This window comes from Oncorhynchus masou, chromosome 18, assembly GCF_036934945.1.
Source record: "Oncorhynchus masou masou isolate Uvic2021 chromosome 18, UVic_Omas_1.1, whole genome shotgun sequence".
In the NCBI taxonomy this organism is placed as follows: domain Eukaryota; kingdom Metazoa; phylum Chordata; class Actinopteri; order Salmoniformes; family Salmonidae; genus Oncorhynchus; species Oncorhynchus masou.
In genome coordinates this window covers 2,438,182-2,455,364 of record NC_088229.1, presented here as the reverse complement: position 1 = coordinate 2,455,364, position 17,183 = coordinate 2,438,182, and the positions used below count along the sequence as shown (strand labels likewise).

General features: G+C 48.6%; 1 protein-coding gene across 1 annotated transcript in view; it reads right to left on the bottom strand.

The window, feature by feature from the left end:
• Nucleotides 1-4,675: 4,675 nt before the first annotated feature.
• The window catches only part of camkvl (CaM kinase-like vesicle-associated, like), a 167,214-nt gene continuing 154,706 nt past the window's right edge, over nucleotides 4,676-17,183 (bottom strand). The window contains exon 12 of the mRNA XM_064922112.1: nucleotides 4,676-5,772. The gene's annotated coding sequence lies outside the window, so the exon portion shown is untranslated. The remainder of the gene's footprint in view (nucleotides 5,773-17,183) is intronic.

Genomic DNA, 17,183 nt, shown 5'->3' with positions numbered 1-17,183 from the left:
TATAGCTTCTGTCCCTCTCCTCGCCCCTACTTGGGGAACCTATGATAGTGTAACAGTATAGCTTCTGTCCCTCTCCTTGCCCCTACTTGGGGAATCTATGATAGTGTAACAGTATAGCTTCTGTCCCTCTCCTCGCCCCTACTTGGGGAACCTATGATAGTGTAACAGTATAGCTTCAGTCCCTCTCCTCGCCCCTACTTGGGGAACCCATGATAGTGTAACAGTATAGCTTCAGTCCCTCTCCTCGCCCCTACTTGGGGAACCCATGATAGTGTAACAGTATAGCTTCTGTCCCTCTCCTCGCCCCTACTTGGGGAACCCATGATAGTGTAACAGTATAGCTTCTGTCCCTCTCCTCGCCCCTACTTGGGGAACCCATGATAGTGTAATAGTATAGCTTCAGTCCCTCTCCTCGCCCCTACTTGGGGAACCCATGATAGTGTAACAGTATAGCTTCAGTCCCTCTCCTCGCCCCTACTTGGGGAACCCATGATAGTGTAACAGTATAGCTTCTGTCCCTCTCCTCGCCCCTACTTGGGGAACCCATGATAGTGTAACAGTATAGCTTCTGTCCCTCTCCTCGCCCCTACTTGGGGAACCTATGATAGTGTAACAGTATAGCTTCTGTCCCTCTCCTCGCCCCTACTTGGGGAACCTATGATAGTGTAACAGTATAGCTTCTGTCCCTCTCCTCGCCCCTACTTGGGGAACACCATGATAGTGTAACAGTATAGCTTCAGTCCCTCTCCTCGCCCCTACTTGGGGAACCCATGATAGTGTAACAGTATAGCTTCTGTCCCTCTCCTCGCCCCTACTTGGGGAACCCATGATAGTGTAACAGTATAGCTTCTGTCCCTCTCCTCGCCCCTACTTGGGGAATCTATGATAGTGTAACAGTATAGCTTCTGTCCCTCTCCTCGCCCCTACTTGGGGAACACCATGATAGTGTAACAGTATAGCTTCAGTCCCTCTCCTCGCCCCTACTTGGGGAACCCATGATGGTGTAACAGTATAGCTTCTGTCCCTCTCCTCGCCCCTACTTGGGGAACCTATGATAGTGTAACAGTATAGCTTCTGTCCCTCTCCTCGCCCCTACTTGGGGAACCTATGATAGTGTAACAGTATAGCTTCAGTCCCTCTCCTCGCCCCTACTTGGGGAACCTATGATAGTGTAACAGTATAGCTTCTGTCCCTCTCCTCGCCCCTACTTGGGGAACCCATGATAGTGTAACAGTATAGCTTCTGTCCCTCTCCTCGCCCCTACTTGGGGAACCCATGATAGCCCATCGGAGGAGATTAAATGCAGTTGTCATCCGATATGTTGCATTACTCAACTGAACTATAGTATGAATCCACTACACTTTGTGATACAAAAGGGGAAATGGGAAGATGTTTTTTTTTGTGATATCCAATTGGTAGTTAGTCTTGTCCCATCGCTGCAACTGCTATACGGACTCGGGAGAGGCGAAGGTCAAGAGCCACGTGTCCTCCGAAACACGACCATGATGCACTGCTTCTGCTCACCTAATCCGGATGCCAGCCGCACCAATGTGTCGGAGGAAACACGTAAAATGGCGACCAAAGTAAGCTTGCAGGCGCCCGTTTCACCACAAGGAGTCGCTAGGAAATCCCGGCCAGCCAAACCCTCCCCTAAATCGGACGACGCTGAGCCAATTGTGCACCGCCTCATGGGTCTCCCGGTCCCGGCATGGGTCTCCCGGTCACGACACAGCCTGGGATCAAACCCGGGTAGGTAGTGACGACTCAATCACTGCGATGCAGTGCCTTAGACCACTGCGGCACTCGGGAGGCCTAAAATATATATTTTGAATTACCCTACCCACTACCCTGACCCTATCTGCTCCTGCACCATGCCAACGGCCTGAGAGGACGGGACGTCACCACTCAACACACCCTGTAAATCTCCTGAAGTCAAATCTCATATACCCAAATACTCCTCTGCAGCTGCCTCTACAACATCAATTTAATGTGATTCATGTTCCATTTCTGCGGGACAGTTGATAACCATTGCTATGAATGCTAAGAAGCCAACCTTACTGAAGAATATGCAGTTGAAGTCGGAAGTTTACATACACCTTAGTCAAATACATTTAAACTCAGTTTTTCACAATTCCTGACATTTAATCCTAGTAAAAATTCATATTTTGATCCACCTCTACGCAGACGACACCATTCTATATACTTCCGGCCCGTCCTTGGACACTGTGCTATCTAACCTCCAAACGAGCTTCAATGCCATACAACACTCCTTCTGTGGCCTCCAACTGCTCTTAAACGCTAGTAAAACCAAATGCATGCTTTTCAACCGATCGCTGCCTGCACCCGCATGCCCGACTAGCATCACCACCCTGGATGGTTCCGACCTTGAATATGTGGACACCTATAAGTACCTAGGTGTCTGGCTAGACTGTAAACTCTCCTTCCAGACTCATATCAAACATCTCCAATCGAAAATCAAATCCAGAATCGGCTTTCTATTCCGCAACAAAACCTCCTTCACTCATGCCGCCAAACTTACCCTAGTAAAACTGACTATCCTACCGATCCTCAACTTCGGCGACGTCATCTACAAAATAGCTTCCAACACTCTACTCAGCAAACTGGATGCAGTTTATCACAGTGCCATCCGTTTTGTCACTAAAGCACCTTATACCACCCACCACTGCGACTTGTATGCTCTAGTCGGCTGGCCCTCGCTACATATTCGTCGCCAGACCCACTGGCTCCAGGTCGTCTACAAGGCCATGCTAGGTAAAGCTCCGCCTTATCTCAGTTCACTGGTCACGATGGCAACACCCACCCTTAGCACGCGCTCCAGCAGGTGTATCTCACTGATCATCCCTAAAGCCAACACCTCATTTGGCCGCCTTTCGTTCCAGTTTTCTGCTGCCTGTGACTGGAACGAATTGCAGAAATCGCTGAAGTTGGAGACTTTTATCTCCCTCACCAACTTCAAACATCAGCTATCTGAGCAGCTAACCGATCGCTGCAGCTGTACATAGTCTATCGGTAAATAGCCCACCCAAATTTACCTACCTCATCTCCATACTGTTTTTATTTATTTACTTTTCTGCTCTTTTGCACATCAATATCTCTACCTGTACATGACCATCTGATCATTTATCACTCCAGTGTTAATCTGCAAAATTGTAATTATTCGCCTACCTCCTCATGCCTTTTGCACACAATATATATAGACTATTTTTTTCTACTGTGTTATTGACTTGTTTATTGTTTACTCAATGTGTAACTCTGTGTTGTCTGTTCACACTGCTATGCTTTATCTTGGCCAGGTCGCAGTTGCAAATGAGAACTTGTTCTCAACTAACCTACCTGGTTAAATAAAGGTGAAAAAAAAATATATGAAATGTGAAATATGCAAACTCTGACCCACTGGGAATGTGAAATGTCAGAATAATAGTAGAGAGAATTATTTATTTCAGCTTTTATTTCTTTCATAACATTCCCAGTGGGTCAGAAGTTTACACACACTGAATCAGTATTTGGTAGCATTGCCTTTAAATTGTTTAACTTGGGTCAAACGTTTCAGGTAGCCTTCCACAAGCTTCCCACAATAAGTTGGGTGAATTTTGGCCCATTCCTCCTGACAGAGCTGGTGTAACTGAGTCAGGTTTGTAGGCCTCCTTGCTCACACACGCTTTTTCAGTTCTGCCCACAAAGTTTCTATAGGATTGAGGTCAGGGCTTTGTGATGGCCACTCCAATACCTTGACTTTGTTGTCCTTAAGCCATTTTGACACAACTTTGGAATTATGCTTGGGGTCATCGTCCATTTGGAAGACCCATTTGGCTAGCTGCTACACCAAGCAGCCCCTCAGACCCGGGCTTGGTCGGCAGGATCACGGGATAGACAGTAGCGGTCCCAGCAACTGATGCCAACCGTCTCACGGTATCCAAACTCAAAAGGTAGCTAGCTAGTAACCAAACCTTTCCAAGAGACTTTAAAAACTTCCCAAAACAACAAACCGAGCTCTCCCTCGTTTTACATTCAACAGGTGTATCAATACATCCAGTCACTACAAAGATACCGGGGTCCTTCTTAACTCAGTTGCTGGAGAAGAAGGAAACCACTCAGGGATTTCACTAATGGTAACTTTAAAATAGTTACGGAGTTAAATGACTGTGATAGGAGAAAACGAGGGATTGATAAACAACATTTTACACTGAACAAAAATATAAAACACAACAATTTCTAATATTTTACTGTTACAGTTTATATGAGGAAATCAGTCATCTGAAATAAAGTCATTAGGCCCTAATCTATGGATTTCACTTGACTGGGAATGCTAATATGCAAATCGCATAAGATCTCCTAAACCTGTGTTTACCACAGAAGTTATTTTAAATGTTTATCCCAAAACCCTCCATTTTTTGGGGGGGGGGGGCTTTGACCTCTGTTACTGTGACCTTGTCTCGGTTACTGCAGTCTTGCAATGATCCATAAGTACTATAGCTGTCAAATGATCTATTGTTTAGCGTGTGTGTGTGTGTGTGTGTGTGTGTGTTTGTGTGTGTGTGTGCATACAGTCGTGTTAAGGGTAAATATTGGATTTCTCTGACACATCTCACGAGATGCAGAGAGCACCGGCATGCATATCAGAATCAGAGAGCCACAGCACCTAAAAAAAGAGAAGTGTTTTAGACTTTTTATTGAAAGACTTGCAGCCAGACATCTGAAAATAGTAACAGGGCAATATCTGATCTAGAGGAGAGAAACACAAAACCCAGTCTTACTCGGTCACACGGATACACAACTCAGAGACTACGTTTGAAATTGTACTCTATTCCCTAATTAGTGCACTACGTTTTGACCAAAAGGTCCTGGTAGTGCACTGAACAGGCAATAGGGTGCCAGACAGGCAGGCAGGGACCACAGTCTCCAGAAAGAAAACAAAGAGAGTATTCACATAAGAAAGAGAGGTTCAATAGACAGGAGAATCAACACCAATTCAACAAATCAAGAGAGAAGGAACAAAGTGTGTAAAATAAGTATTTGTGACTGTGGAAGTGTCTTACAGACGGACAGAGTATACAGTACATACCCAAAAAGGTCAGTCAGTGCATTTAAATGCCAGTAGTGTAAAGTTAGTTAGTAAGTTTTAGGGAGGGTATCTAAATATCCACATTCCCAACATGCTTTCTCAAGATCCATCCCCACTCTGCCAGATTACAGGTACAACTATTCTGTACCCGTGTACATAGATGTCCCAACTAGTCATGACACACAACGTTTAAATAACAGTTAAACATACTGTACGTATACTGAGTTTACAAAACATTAAGAACACCGTCTCTTTCCCATGATATAGACTATAGACCACGTGAATCCAGGTGAAAGCTATGAGCTGTTGGTATTAACCTTCCTGTGGACCCCCCTTCCCAGGAAGAGTAGCTTTTGCAACAGCTAACGGGGATCCTAAGAAAGAACTAAGATACCAAAACTTCAATCAGTGTAGATGAAGGGGAGGAGACGGGTTAAAGAAGGATTTTGAAGCCTGGAGACATGGTTTGTGTCTGTGTGCCATTCAGAGGGTGAATGGGGCAAGACAAAATATTTATGTGTCTTTGAACGGGGTATGGTAGTAGGTTTTCAACTCAATATTATAAAAGTGTTCTTAATGTTTTGTCCACTCGGTGTAGCCTTTCTATAGGGGACAGGTGATGGTTGAAAACCCGTTCAGGAGGACAAGGAGGAGTGGAGCAGGAATCCAGTCCGGCTCTTTTATCGACACTTTGGAAAAGGGACAAGACCACAAATGTGTTCTGTTCAAGTTCTCCCACTTAAAAAGACGATGGAGGCCTGTAATTTTCATCATAGGTACACTTTGGAAAAGGGAAATGTGTTCTGTATGTGTGGAGGGAAGCATCTTATCATCACCCGGTCGCTCTCTCCTGGACAGACTACAGATGTTGGATTTTAATTTGACCCATTTTGTCGAAAGGAGGAAAATAATCCTGCTGCTGGAGGATTTGAATGAATATTTAATATTTAGAATCGCTGCCAGGGGGAAGCTGGAAGGGGTGGTTGCAGGCTATACAATGCAGTACCGTACTCAGGGGGAAGTTGGAAGGGGTGGTTGCAGGCTATACAATGCAGTACCGTACTCAGGGGGAAGTTGGAAGGGGTGGTTGCAGGCTATACAATGCAGTACCGTACCTAGGGGGAAGCTGGAAGGGGTGGTTGCAGGCTATACAATGCAGTACCTACCTAGGGGGAAGCTGGAAGGGGTGGTTGCAGGCTATACAATGCAGTACCGTACTCAGGGGGAAGTTGGAAGGGGTGGTTGCAGGCTATACAATGCAGTACCGTACTCAGGGGAAGTTGGAAGGGGTGGTTGCAGGCTATGCAATGCAGTACCGTACTCAGGGGAAGCTGGAAGGGGTGGTTGCAGGCTATACAATGCAGTACCGTACTCAGGGGGAAGTTGGAAGGGGTGGTTGCAGGCTATACAATGCAGTACCGTACTCAGGGGGAAGCTGGAAGGGGTGGTTGCAGGCTATACAATGCAGTACCGTACTCAGGGGGAAGCTGGAAGGGGTGGTTGCAGGCTATACAATGCAGTATCGTACCCAGGGTGAAGCTGGAAGGGGTGGTTGCAGGCTATACAATGCAGTACCGTACCTAGGGTGAAGCTGGAAGGGGTGGTTGCAGGCTATACAATGCAGTATCGTACCCAGGGTGAAGCTGGAAGGGGTGGTTGCAGGCTATACAAGGCAGTACCGTACTCAGGGTGAAGTTGGAAGGGGTGGTTGCAGGCTATACAAGGCAGTACCGTACTCAGGGGGAAGTTGGAAGGGGTGGTTGCAGGCTATACAAGGCAGTACCGTACTCAGGGGGAAGCTGGAAGGGGTGGTTGCAGGCTATACATGGCAGTACCGTACTCAGGGTGAAGCTGGAAGGGTTGGTTGCAGGCTATACAATGCAGTACCGTTCTCAGGGGGAAGCTGGAAGGGGTGGTTGCAGGCTATACAAGGCAGTACCGTACTCAGGGGGAAGTTGGAAGGGGTGGTTGCAGGCTATACAAGGCAGTACCGTACTCAGGGGGAAGCTGGAAGGGGTGGTTGCAGGCTATACAAGGCAGTACCGTACTCAGGGGGAAGCTGGAAGGGTTGGTTGCAGGCTATACAATGCAGTACCGTTCTCAGGGGGAAGCTGGAAGGGGTGGTTGCAGGCTATACAAGGCAGTACCGTACTCAGGGGGAAGCTGGAAGGGGTGGTTGCAGGCTATACAAGGCAGTACCGTACCTAGGGTGAAGCTGGAAGGGGTGGTTGCAGGCTATACAAAGCAGTATCGTACCCAGGGTGAAGCTGGAAGGGGTGGTTGCAGGCTATACAATGCAGTACCGTACCTAGGGTGAAGCTGGAAGGGGTGGTTGCAGGCTATACAATGCAGTATCGTACCCAGGGTGAAGCTGGAAGGGGTGGTTGCAGGCTATACAATGCAGTACCGTACCTAGGGGGCTGTGGTTGGGGGACGACTGCAAACCAACCGACCTCGGACCATCAAGTATAATCAAGTATTCTCAGGGCTTGCTAGAGCATTGTGAACTGCCATAGCGCAGTGGTCTGAGCAGCTCGCTTCGGCTTCGAGCATCACGAGTTCGTGCTCAGTGCTGTGGAATCGTTTTGACACTTTCTATGACCGGAAACTAACATTGGTGTGGCCTACTGTTATTATATAACCAATCCAAAAGGCTGCCGTCTCCCTGCCTCCAAAGGCTGCCGTCTCCCTGCCTCCAAAGGCTGCCGTCTCCCTGTCTGCCTCCACAGGCTGCCGTCTCCCTGTCTACCTCCACAGGCTGCCCTCTCCCTGTCTGCCTCCACAGGCTGCCCTCTCCCTGTCTGCCTCCACAGGCTACCCTCTCCCTGTCTGCCTCCAAAGGCTGCCGTCTCCCTGTCTGCCTCCACAGGCTGCCCTCTCCCTGTCTAACTCCACAGGCTGCCCTCTCCCTGCCTGCCTCCACAGGCTGCCGTCTCCCTGTCTGCCTCCACAGGCTGCCCTCTCCCTGTCTGCCTCCACAGTCTGCCCTCTCCCTGTCTACATCCACAGGCTGCCCTCTCCCTGTCTGCCTCCACAGGCTGCCCTCTCCCTGTCTGCCTCCACAGGCTGCCCTCTCCCTGCCTGCCTCCACAGGCTGCCGTCTCCCTGTCTGCCTCCACAGGCTGCCCTCTCCCTGTCTACCTCCACAGGCTGCCGTCTCTCCCTGTCTGCCTCCACAGGCTGCCCTCTCCCTGCCTGCCTCCACAGGCTGCCCTCTCCCTGTCTACCTCCACAGGCTGCCCTCTCCCTGCCTCCACAGGCTGCCCTCTCCCTGTCTACCTCCACAGGCTGCCCTCTCCCTGTCTGCCTCCACAGGCTGCCCTCTCCCTGTCTACCTCCACAGGCTGCCCTCTCCCTGTCTGCCTCCACAGGCTGCCCTTTCCCTGTCTGCCTCCACAGGCTGCCGTCTCCCTGTCTACCTCCACAGGCTGCCCTCTCCCTGCCTGCCTCCACAGGCTGCCGTCTCCCTGTCTGCCTCCACAGGCTGCCCTCTCCCTGTCTACCTCCACAGGCTGCAGTCTCCCGGTCTGCCTCCACAGGCTGCCCTCTCCCTGTCTGCCTCCACAGGCTGCCCTCCCCTGTCTGCCTCCACAGGCTGCCGTCTCCCTGTCTGCCTCCACAGGCTGCCCTCTCCCTGTCTGCCTCCACAGGCTGCCCTCTCCCTGTCTGCCTCCACAGGCTGCCCTCTCCCTGTCTACCTCCACAGGCTGCCCTCTCCCTGTCTTCCTCCACAGGCTGCCCTCTCCCTGTCTACCTCCACAGGCTGCCCTCTCCCTGCCTGCCTCCACAGGCTGCCCTCTCCCTGTCTACCTCCACAGGCTGCCCTCTCCCTGTCTACCTCCACAGGCTGCCCTCTCCCTGTCTACCTCCACAGGCTGCCCTCTCCCTGTCTGCCTCCACAGGCTGCCCTCTCCCTGTCTGCCTCCACAGGCTGCCCTCTCCCTGTCTGCCTCCACAGGCTGCCCTCTCCCTGTCTACCTCCACAGGCTGCCCTCTCCCTGTCTACCTCCACAGGCTGCCCTCTCCCTGCCTGCCTCCACAGGCTGCCCTCTCCCTGTCTACCTCCACAGGCTGCCCTCTCCCTGCCTCCACAGGCTGCCCTCTCCCTGTCTACCTCCACAGGCTGCCCTCTCCCTGTCTACCTCCACAGGCTGCCCTCTCCCTGTCTACCTCCACAGGCTGCCCTCTCCCTGTCTACCTCCACAGGCTGCCCTCTCCCTGTCTACCTCCACAGGCTGCCCTCTCCCTGTCTACCTCCACAGGCTGCCCTCTCCCTGTCTGCCTCCACAGGCTGCCCTCTCCCTGTCTACCTCCACAGGCTGCCCTCTCCCTGTCTACCTCCACAGGCTGCCCTCTCCCTGCCTCCACAGGCTGCCCTCTCCCTGTCTACCTCCACAGGCTGCCCTCTCCCTGTCTACCTCCACAGGCTGCCCTCTCCCTGCCTCCACAGGCTGCCCTCTCCCTGTCTGCCTCCACAGGCTGCCCTCTCCCTGTCTACCTCCACAGGCTGCCCTCTCCCTGTCTGCCTCCACAGGCTGCCCTCTCCCTGTCTACCTCCACAGGCTGCCGTCTCCCTGTCTGCCTCCACATGCTGCCCTCTCCCTGTCTACCTCCACAGGCTGCCCTCTCCCTGTCTGCCTCCACAGGCTGCCCTCCCCCTGTCTACCTCCACAGGCTGCCGTCTCCCTGTCTGCCTCCACAGGCTGCCCTCTCCCTGTCTGCCTCCACAGGCTGCCCTCTCCCTGCCTCCACAGGCTGCCCTCTCCCTGCCTCCACAGGCTGCCCTCTCCCTGTCTGCCTCCACAGGCTGCCCTCTCCCTGTCTACCTCCACAGGCTGCCCTCTCCCTGTCTACCTCCACAGGCTGCCCTCTCCCTGTCTACCTCCACAGGCTGCCCTCTCCCTGTCTGCCTCCACAGGCTGCCCTCTCCCTGTCTGCCTCCACAGGCTGCCCTCTCCCTGCCTCCACAGGCTGCCCTCTCCCTGCCTCCACAGGCTGCCCTCTCCCTGCCTCCACAGGCTGCCATCTCCCTGTCTGCCTCCACAGGCTGCCCTCTCCCTGCCTCCACAGGCTGCCCTCTCCCTGTCTACCTCCACAGGCTGCCGTCTCCCTGTCTGCCTCCAAAGGCTGCCGTCTCCCTGTCTGCCTCCAAAGGCTGCCGTCTCCCTGTCTGCCTCCACAGGCTGCCGTCTCCCTGCCTCCAAAGGCTGCCGTCTCCCTGCCTCCAAAGGCTGCCGTCTCCCTGCCTCCAAAGGCTGCCGTCTCCCTGCCTCCAAAGGCTGCCGTCTCCCTGCCTCCAAAGGCTGCCGTCTCCCTGCCTCCAAAGGCTGCCGTCTCCCTGCCTCCAAAGGCTGCCGTCTCCCTGCCTCCAAAGGCTGCCGTCTCCCTGCCTCCAAAGGCTGCCGTCTCCCTGCCTCCAAAGGAGGTTACTGACACTTGGGATGCGATTTGAAGGTATAGCATCATGTGATAACAGATTCCACCGAGCGCGAGACGTTTGTAGCCACTGTACCAGCGTGACTACCTCCTGTTAGGAATTCAGTGAACAACTACACCAAAAAATGCACATATCAGACACAAACATCAAGTAACAGTCAATCTCTTCAGTCCCTGTTGAATGAATGAAGTTGACACCAACCAGAATAATGATCGCATGGTATAAGTTCCTCCTCTGTATTGCCTAGTCTGCTGCTACATCGTCAAATAAAATCATACGCACCGAATACAAGAGTTGTAGACATTATCAGGCAAACATGCATGATATCATATTGCCTATAATTTTTTTTAGATATGTTATTTAGATATTTTAATGGCCGTATTAATGATGATTAATAGCCAGAATAGGGGTGTTTCACTGTGAAAATAATATAGTATTTTTGTAATGAGTAGGCCTGCATTGTGATTAATTCTTACGAATACCAAACCCGTGCATATTATTAAAATGACAACGATTGTTCAAGATAACTTCTATATTAGTCGCTAACTAGTATTGAAAGGTGATATGATGCAATCTGACTAGATCAGAAGAACTAGGCATCAGAAGAACTAGGCTACTTCATCCTAATGTGAGCTACTGTATACAAAACACATACTGGCATGTGATGACGGATAACATGTGCATTATAATTATAAACGCATATCGAAACAGGAACATATATTAAATGATATGAATCCAGCATTTTCTTTATTTAACTAGGCAAGTCAGTTAAGAACACATTCTTATTTTCAATGACGGCCTGGGAACAGTGGGTTAACTGCCTGTTCAGGGGCAGAACGACAGATTTGTACCTTGTCAGCTTGGGGATTTGAACTTGCAACCTTCCGGTTACTAGTCCAACGCTCTAAACACTAGGCTACCCTGCTGCATTGTAATATCTTTGATGCCCTTCTCTCTCATTGATTGGATGACCTGCAGACCCCAGATGACCCCGCCTCAGAACCAGAAACACGTGGAGACATCAACACTAGGCATTTTCAATTTAAAAAAAAATGCAAATGTTTATTGGTTTTCCTGTATGTGTGCATGAGTCCTTTAAACACAGTCCATTGTAGAAAATAATTCCCAAGTGAGGGACATCTCAAGGAAATTAACTTCCAACATTCATAAACTTGTTCAGTACATGAGTGTAGTTATGACAGCCATTTTGTTGTTGATGTTGAGGCAGGGGTTTTACAGGTTTTTGTTCCAGCCCTTCACTAACACCTAATGCAACTAATTGTGGTCTAAATTGAAGACTTGAACACAGTTCAAATCCCCTGGGACAGAAATCACATCTGTATTTTAGAATGAGCTTCATAGGTTACTAGGTCCTGACAATAACATGGGTGCATCTATTTCTCTCTGACATTGTGATGTCACACGCTCCTGAATAATTCCATGGGATGTGGTGATTAACCTCGTGGCCGGGTGATTCACAACAAGTTGTTTACATCTACAGAGTGACAGGGTGGGATATCCTTCAACCTGGAACAAGCAGAGAAGAGGGGAGAAATTAACCTCACTGCTCACATTTTAGTGCTGGTTCAAGTTGCTGAAGCCACAACTGTATTTATTAGTGTGCAATCATCATGTTAACAGTTTTGCCTATTTTAGACTTGGTCAAGTTGTTTACAGTAAGAGTAGAATAACATAGCCTATACTTTTTTAACTAGTTGCACGAACCGCAATGGTCCAACACAATAGAGGAAGAGACACTTAGGTAGGTGAACAGATACTGCATGCAGCTACCTAGCAAAACAGACTCCTCAACAGAAAACATAGCTTGGCTGGCTAGCAGGTCTAGATTGAACACAGCTGGCTGCATTTCCTACGTTTAGTTTTTTCTCCATCAGATGTTAAAATGTCTTACCTCCAAATGTGTCGGGCAGGACTGTTTTCTCCTTCCAAACCAATGCAGTGAAATCAGGTGCCCACTTTAGTCCCTGAAAACAAATGGGGGGGGGGGGGGACGATTTGCTACATGTCTTTAGCTGGGTAGCAAGTTACCAATTTATCATTTAAAAACTGTCCGGGTTTTCACAATTGACACATGGCTGAATCTACGATTAGAGAGTTTAGTTGTTCATCCCTAAACAGCCGATAAGCAGGTATGAGATCGGCCTGCTAGCGAATAGCTATCACATCCCACATTTTAACATCATTTTGTAAATAAAATAAACTTTATATTTACATTTCGGTAAGTTATTCGTCTGAAAATGTTATCCCAAGCGGGGACTTCTGTCTGCCAATAAATCAGATTAAAACACCGTTAACGGGACGCCTCCCCGGTGAAGGACACCGGGAAAGAAACATCCGGAAAACAAGCTCTCAGAAGTGTCTTCTTGTATTTTCGTCCCCCTACACCAAACCCGATCACGACACACGCAGGTTAAAATATCAAAACAAACTCTGAACCAATTACATTAATTTGAGGACAGGTCGAAAAGCATTAAACCTTTATGGCAATTTAGCTAGTTAGCTTGCACTTGCTGGCTAATTTGTCCTGGAATATAAACATTGAGTTGTTATTTTACCTGAAATGCACAAGATCCTCTACTCCGACAATTAATCCACACATAAAACGGTCAAACGAATCGTGTCTAGTTATCTCTCCTCCTTCCAGGCTTTTTCTTCTCTTGACTTTATATTGCGATTGGCAACTTTCATAAATTAGGTGCATTATCGCCACCAACCTCATTCGTCTTTCAGTCACCCACGTGGGTATAACCAATGAGGAGATGGGTACCTGCTTCTATAAACCAATGAGGAGATGGGAGAGGCAGGACTTGCAGCGCGATCTGCGTCAGAAATAGAACTGACTTCTATTTTAGCCCTTGGCAACACAGCAGTGTGGGTGCAATAATTGAATACTATAGATTTCTAAATGTATTTTGCAACGCTCGTGCACGCGACGCGAACGGTGTAGTCAGCCTGTTATAAGGCAGGATTCTTATTAGCGCCATGTGATGTCTTGTTAAACCATCAATACGGTGCTAAATTCACCCACACTTGCAACCAGTTTTGGTCACCTCATTTATAGCTCCCTGAAAGATGATGTCATAGTGGAGGTTCCCACGACGACGAGCAGTTCTCATTTGGTTGAGTGTCAAAGACTCCGGGCAGAGGTTTATGGAGACCGGACGGGTTGGGAGTCGAGGTCACCAGAACTCGGAGGAAGGAAGGATGTGGAATATGAATCGGATGGCGGTGGAAGTAAGGAAGAATGGACCTCTGTCCAAAATAATGGGGAAATGAGCAAAGTTGGGATGGGAAGGAAGACTCCTACCTAGTGTGGAGAATACTGGCTGGAGTCCAGTTTCTGGGACAATTGGATTGCCATATCTGTTGGAAGTATCCAAGATAGTGGAGAGAGATGTGGGTCGATGAGGGTCACGAGGAGTGAAGCTGGGGAGGATGGCACTGGAAGAAATGGCAGCAGTTTTACGGGCATCCAACCAATTGTGCAATTATGTGTTTTTTTTGTTGCATTATTTCTAACTTATTGTGTACATAATGTTTCTGCAAAAATATTTTACGGCAAAAAAAGAGCTTCTGGATATCAGGACAGCGATCACTCACCTCGGATGAGACAAAGATTTTTTTCGTCAACAAGCAAGACTCACAGGACATTCTCCTAACACGCGACAGGGCCGACATCCCCGTTATTTGCAAGAGGATGAAACGCAGGTACAGAGGACGCAGAGCGGGATGCCTCGTGAGGACTCGCCGACAGCGGGTGGGAAAGCTGACGTTAACCTCAATATTACTCGCCAATGTGCAGTCATTGGACAATAAATTAGACGAGGTACGATCACGAATATCCTACCAAATGGACATCAACAACTGTAATATCTTATGTTTCTACTGTATATAGCCTCTCTACTGTATATAGCCTCTCTACTGTATATAGCCTCTCTACTGTATATAACCTCTCTACTGTATATAGCCCCTCTACTGTATGTAGCCTCTCTACTGTATATAGACTCTCTACTGTATTTAGCCTCTACTGTATATAGTCTCTCTACTGTATATAGCCTCTCTACTGTATATAGCCTCTACTGTATATAGCCTCTACTGTATATAGCCTCTCTACTGTATACAACCTCTACTGTATATAGCCTCTCTACTCTATAGAGCCTCTCTACTGTACATAGCCTCTCTACTGTATATAGCCACTACTGTATATAGCCTCTCTACTGTATATAGCCTCTCTACTGTATACAACCTCTACTGTATATAACCTCTCTACTCTATAGAGCCTCTCTACTGTACATAGCTTCTCTACTGTATATAGCCACTACTGTATATAGCCTCTCTACTGTATATAGCCTCTCTACTGTATTTAGCCTCTCTACTGTATATAGTCTCTCTAATGTATATAGCCTATCTACTGTATATAGACTCTCTACTGTATATAGCCTCTCTACTGTATATAGCCTCTCTCTACTGTATAGAGCCTCTCTACTGTATATAGCCTCTCTACTGTATATAGCCTCTACTGTTTATAGTCTCTACTGTATATAGCCTCTCTACTGTATATAACCTCTACTGTATATAGCCTCTACTGTTTATAGTCTCTACTGTATATAGCCTCTCTACTGTATAGAGCCTCTCTACTGTATAGAGCCTCTCTACTGTATAGAGCCTCTCTACTGTATATAGAGGTATATACTGTATATACTGTTGTTTTTATTCTTTACTTGTTCTAATACCTTTTTTGCGCTGTTGGTTCGAGCCTGTAAGTCGGCATTTTACCTGTTGTATTTGGCGCACGTGACAAACAGACGTTGATTTGACATGCATACTTTACTGTAAGAAATTGTATTTCCAGGCCGTTGCAGTGTAAACGGTGGAGAGTGTTTGGACATTCAGAGAGAGACTGCAGGCGGAGGAATCCCAGATGGAGAAGTTGTGGAAAAGAAAGTCATGTGTATGTTATGGAGAAGCCGTGAAGTGTCGAAAGGTTTGCCAAAGTCAGGGCCGTCCAGTTTGCCAAAGTCAGGGCCGTCCAGTTTGCCAAAGTCAGGGCCGTCCAGTTTGCCAAAGTCAGGGCCGTCCAGTTTGCCAAAGTCAGGGCCGTCCAGTTTGCCAAAGTCAGGGCCGTCCAGTTTGCCAAAGTCAGGGCCGTCCAGTTTGCCAAAGTCAGTGCCGTCCAGTTTGCCAAAGTCAGGGCCGTCCAGTTTGCCAAAGTCAGGGCCGTCCAGTTTGTCAAAGTCAGGGCCGTCCAGTTTGCCAAAGTCAGGGCCGTCCAGTTTGCCAAAGTCAGGGCCGTCCAGTTTGCCAAAGTCAGGGCCGTCCAGTTTGCCAAAGTCAGGGCCGTCCAGTTTGCCAAAGTCAGGGCCATCCAGAACGTTTCACATGCAGAGGTTGTCGAGAAGAGTGGAGGGAATGAAAAGGCACTCTTTGAGGACTCCATGGTGTTGGGAAGGTCTTCAATGGAGGCTGTAGAGTTGGCTTCCCTCCAGCAGGATTCATGGATGTTACGTGTAAAGAAAGTGGACTGGAAAGTCCCGGAAGATGGACATGATTGTGGACGCCGCAGAGCAGTTCCAGCCTCAGAGCCTGGGAGCTATGGAAGTCTGAAGAAATGAGGGCTATAGGTTTTGTTAAGTTATTTTAGGTTGTGTTATAAAGCAATATCAAACAGCGGTTGTTGTTGATGTGTACGGTTGCATTCAGATACATTTTTGTACATTTGAATGTTTCAGTAGTAAGACATTTGAGTGAGCGAGAGAGAACATTATTTTGATAGCAGGCCCTGATCCCAAAGACTAGACTGCCCCCCGATGGAGAGAAAGAGAACTACTCATTTTCAACCACTCACCAGTAAGGTTGCAAAATTCTGTGAACTTTCAATAAATTCCCTGGTTTTCCTGAAATACTGGTTGGAGGATTCCGGATTTCCTGCTTATTTCCCCCCTGATTCTGTGAATCCTCCAATTGGGATTTCTGGAAAATCAGGGAGTTTATTGAAAGTTCACAGAATTTTGCAGTCCTACTCACAAGGCTCATTTGAATTTCCTGATGCATCAGGAACATACTCTGCGACGAGAGATCAAGTTAAGATCCAACATCTTTACGTAAACAAACTGCACCGTAGATCTGTCATGATGATACAACAGGATGTGGGAAATAATGAGAAGCATTCGTTCCGGTGCTTTGGACAAATCTTTAGCAGGTGTTAGCATCTTTCAAATTTCGTAAGAGGAAGGTACATAAAGGGACATAGACTCACCCGTAAGAGGAGGGTACATACAGGGACATAGACTCACCCGTAAGAGGAGGGTACATACAGGGACATAGACTCACCCGTAAGAGGAGGGTACATACAGGGACATAGACTCACCCATAAGAGGAGGGTACATACAGGGACATAGACTCACCCATAAGAGGAGGGTACATACAGGGACATAGACTCACCCATAAGAGGAGGGTACATACAGGGGCATAGACTCACCCGTAAGAGGAGGGTACATACAGGGGCATAGACTCACCCATAAGAGGAGGGTACATACAGGGACATAGACTCACTCGTAAGAGGAGGGTACATACAGGGACATAGACTCACCCATAAGAGGAGGGTACATACAGGGACATAGACTCACCCATAAGAGGAGGGTA